Here is a 3,825-nt window from a genome sequence, read left to right on the forward strand (position 1 = left end):
CAGCCCTGGTGCCCCCACTTGGAAGTACGGTGACTCTGAGCAAGCCACCTACCCACTCTGAGTCCCTATTCCCTTATCCTTGAAATGGGAACAGCAGTCCCCACCTCCTGTATGAAAATGCTCAGCACACCCAGCATCTTACCCACTGTGACACGCAGAGAACATTAGCACCTAAAATTTGTTTTAATATTTATTTATATACTTGGCTACGCCAGGTATTCGTTGCAGCATGCAGGGTCTTTAAGTTGCAGCATGCAAGATCTAGTTCCCTGGCCAGGGATCGAACCCAGGCCCCCTGCATTGGGAGTTCAGAGTCTTAGCCACTGGACCACCAGGGAAGTCCCCAGAACATCAGCATTTTTTGTCTCCATCAGTTATCTTTTGGAGCCACCTCGAATGTTGCTTTCCTATAGAGTTGCCCTGGTGCCTCCTATGAGCCATGTTTATCTGGGCTCCCACAGCCCAGGCCCTGTGGCACTTATCATCCCGAATAGTAGCTACTCACCATCATATCATATCTCCCGATGCCTTAGACGCCTGTGTGCTGCCATGTCTGACACTGGGACTGGGGTACATACAATAGGGACTCTGTTAAAGACTGTTGAATGAATAAATGCGTGAGGCCTCAGTGGGCCTGAAGGTATCAGCTAAACTTTCTACCCATCAGGGTCTCAGGATTCTGGGGCTATGACCACTGCCACTACTAACAATTTCTTCCACCAGCAGAATAAGTAGCTCCCAATTACTGAGCATTTAGCGTGTGCCAGGCATCGGGGTAAGCATTTCTCTGTGCCATCTTGCTCCCACCTTTCACCCATCCTATGGGGTGGGTGTTCTGTGAGTGTCCTCATATCACAGGTGGGGAAATGGGCTCCACTGGGAGCCGTGGTAGAACCTGCACTGGCCCATCAGAGCTCACAGCCTTTTTCCACACCAAGTGAGGGTGGGTGGTTGGAGCCCAGAACAGGGGGCACCTGTCATCCCTTCCAGAATTTGCCTTTTTCCATTGCCTCCCTGTAGAACTTCTCTCCTCCCTTGAAGACTTTGCTTCTCCTAGAACCTCTCTCAGACTCATCAGTCTCCTTCCCAAGTTCCGTGCAACCTGGAAATGTCAGTGTTCCCCAGAGGTCTGCCCTTAAACCTGCAGGCTGGTGGGGTGTCCTCACGGGTTCCTACCCACTGGGAAAGGCAAGTAGGCCAGTCACAGGGCCCCATTCTCCTTGGTACAATGGTTGGGCTGGGTCTTGCACGTGTGATGGGCTGGTCAATCAAGTCTCCACCATTCCCAGCACTGCTGATGCAGCGGATGGGGACCACTGGCTTCCTCCTTCCGAAGTGTGAGCTGATCAATGTTCTGAACATGTATCTTTTCTGGGACTGGAGAGGGCCAGTCTGTCATGGGAGAGAAAGAAGATGGCCCATTCTTAAAGAAAGGCAGAAACAAACAGAATTGACTGATGGAGGTGGCAGGGAGATAACCCAATGACATTATCAGGAACCCTGAATCCAGCAACGCCTGAAGTTGACACTCCCTTGAAACTCCAAGATAACAGACCCACTAGACCCTTTTTTTTTTTAGACTCTTAATATCTCTCATTTTCCTTAAAAAAAATTTTTTTAAACCTAGGTTGAATTGAGTTCTGTTACTTACAACCAAAAGATTCCTAATATTCTTTGGTCTCTCGTTAGCTTCTCCCTAATACTCTCTTCTCTCTCACTTTTAGCCTTTCCCTGGAAGATGCTGGGTCTTCATCTGCTCCCACGTCTGGAGGTACAGCACAGACAGCTCTTGAAGAAATGGGTGTCTAATGGGTACTTTGAAGAGGACCTCACTCTGCTCTGTTCCTGGGCTCCCATCACCATGAATGCTGTCCCTATCCACCTCAAGCTCCAGAGACAGAAAATTCAGTCATCTTTACCTTCTCTCCTTAAATCATTCTACTGAATATTCTGCTGTTCTGTTCTGGAAAGGTTTCACCCATCTGTCCCTTCTCCCACCCTCTTGCCATTGCCTTAGCTCAGGCCACCTTCAACTCAAGGCAACGGCTTCAGTCTGTCCTCTCTTCCCTCTTCTTGCCTTTAAATATCCTCTACACCTACCACAGGGATCTTTCTAGAACCCCCACCTGACTACATCGTTCCCCTGTTGCAAAGCCTTCATATACGCTCATCAACCTCAGGATAGAGTCTGAGCTCCCTAGGGAGGCACTGGTGGAGAAGGAAATGGCAACCCACTCCAGTATCCTTGCCTAGAGAATCCTGTGGATGGAGGAGCCTGGTGGGCTGCTGTCCATAGGGTCTCACAGAGTCAGACACGACTGAAGCGACTTAGCAGCAGCAGCAGCAGCAGCAGCAGCAGCAGGAAAGCACTGGAAGCCCTGCCCAACTTGTCTTCATCTGAACCTCCCTCCTTCCTGCCCTGCATTTCAGCCACATTTCATGTCCTCTCCCTGAACGCACTACACACTTTCTCATCCCTGGATTTTTCTGCTATAATTTGTCTCTGACTGCGATATACTTCCCTTTCTCCCCATGGGAGCTATAACCATTCCTTAAAGAGTCCTCTCAAGGCTGACTCCTCGGGAAGTCTTCCTCCCTGCCTCACCCCAGCGAGCCAACTTCCTCCCTCCTTTGTGCTCCCAGAACACCTTTGCCTCTCGGCTAACTGGACCCTGAAGCCTCCTGATTGTAGGATCTCCCTCCGCACCCTTGTCCCAGCATGGCATGACATGGTGGGCTCCAGGAGTGAAGATCAAGTCCAGTGGCCTTTCTCATGGGGACCCTCGGTGACTCACTGCCTAAATCTAGTTTGCTTCTTGACCAATCCAAGACCCTTTAAGACAAAATTTTAATTTTTTTCTTTTTTGGATGTAGACAGCACTTCACAGTTTACAAGTGTTTCCAGGTTTATTTTCTCGTTCCATGGTCTTTACACCTCTGTGGATTGTCAGGGACTGTGCTATCAACCCCAGTTATAGCTGGAAAATTTGGTTCAGAGAGTTAGGGATGGAACCAAGCCCCTGACTCTCTCCCATCCTCAGACTTTTCCCATCCATGTCTTCCTCAACCTTGCATTTCCCAAATAGCTGAAAACCAAGGAAAGCCCCAGTGAGAGGAGGGAATGCCTATCTCTGGGTAGGCAGTAAGTGATGATACCTACAACTATAGCAGCTGCCCTCAGCGTGGGCACTTTCTAGGCACTTTGTGAACATTATCTACTCATGAAAGTGAAGGGAAAGTGAAAGTCGCTCAGTCGTGTTCGACTCTTTGCCACCCCATGGACTGTATAGTCCCTGGAATTCTCCAGGCCAGAACACTGGAGTGGGTAGCCTTTCCCTTCTCCAGGGGATCTTCCCAACCCAGGGATGGAACCCTGGTCTCTCCTGCATTTGCAGGCAATTCTTTACCAGCTGAGCCACAAGGGAAGCCCTATCTACTTCTGAAAAAGGGTTAATCGGTCTTATTTCACAAGTGAGGACACTGAGGCAGAGAGCAGTTAGACTTGCCCCTCTTAGGTTCTCCTGGACGCTTCGGCATTGGGACAGCGCTTTAGAGTTTATAACGTCCCCATCCCCTCCTCCATCTCAGGAGCCTGACACTGGGAGATGGACATTCTCCCATTTCGCAGAGGCAACAACCGAGGCTCAGAAGTCAGCTGCTGGGCTGGGAGATGGCATCAGGCCTTCTGATGGGGGAGCACGCCCAGAGTCAGGGGGCGCAGCTGGGACGGGGGCACAGGGCCGCGAGTGGGCGTCCACGTCATCGCCTCCGCCGCAGGGCGCGGAGCCCAGGTCTCTGCAGCGTGCGCGCCAGGTGCGTGGCAGG

General features: G+C 50.8%; 1 non-coding gene across 1 annotated transcript; it reads right to left on the reverse strand.

Annotated features, from left to right (window-relative positions):
• Positions 1 to 265: 265 nt before the first annotated feature.
• On the reverse strand, positions 266 to 338 carry TRNAG-CCC. The gene has a single exon. It is a non-coding gene; the product is annotated as a tRNA-Gly (tRNA).
• Positions 339 to 3,825: the final 3,487 nt, after the last annotated feature.

This window comes from Bison bison, unplaced genomic scaffold (assembly GCF_000754665.1).
Source record: "Bison bison bison isolate TAMUID 2011002044 unplaced genomic scaffold, Bison_UMD1.0 scf7180017864516, whole genome shotgun sequence".
NCBI lineage: Eukaryota > Metazoa > Chordata > Mammalia > Artiodactyla > Bovidae > Bison > Bison bison.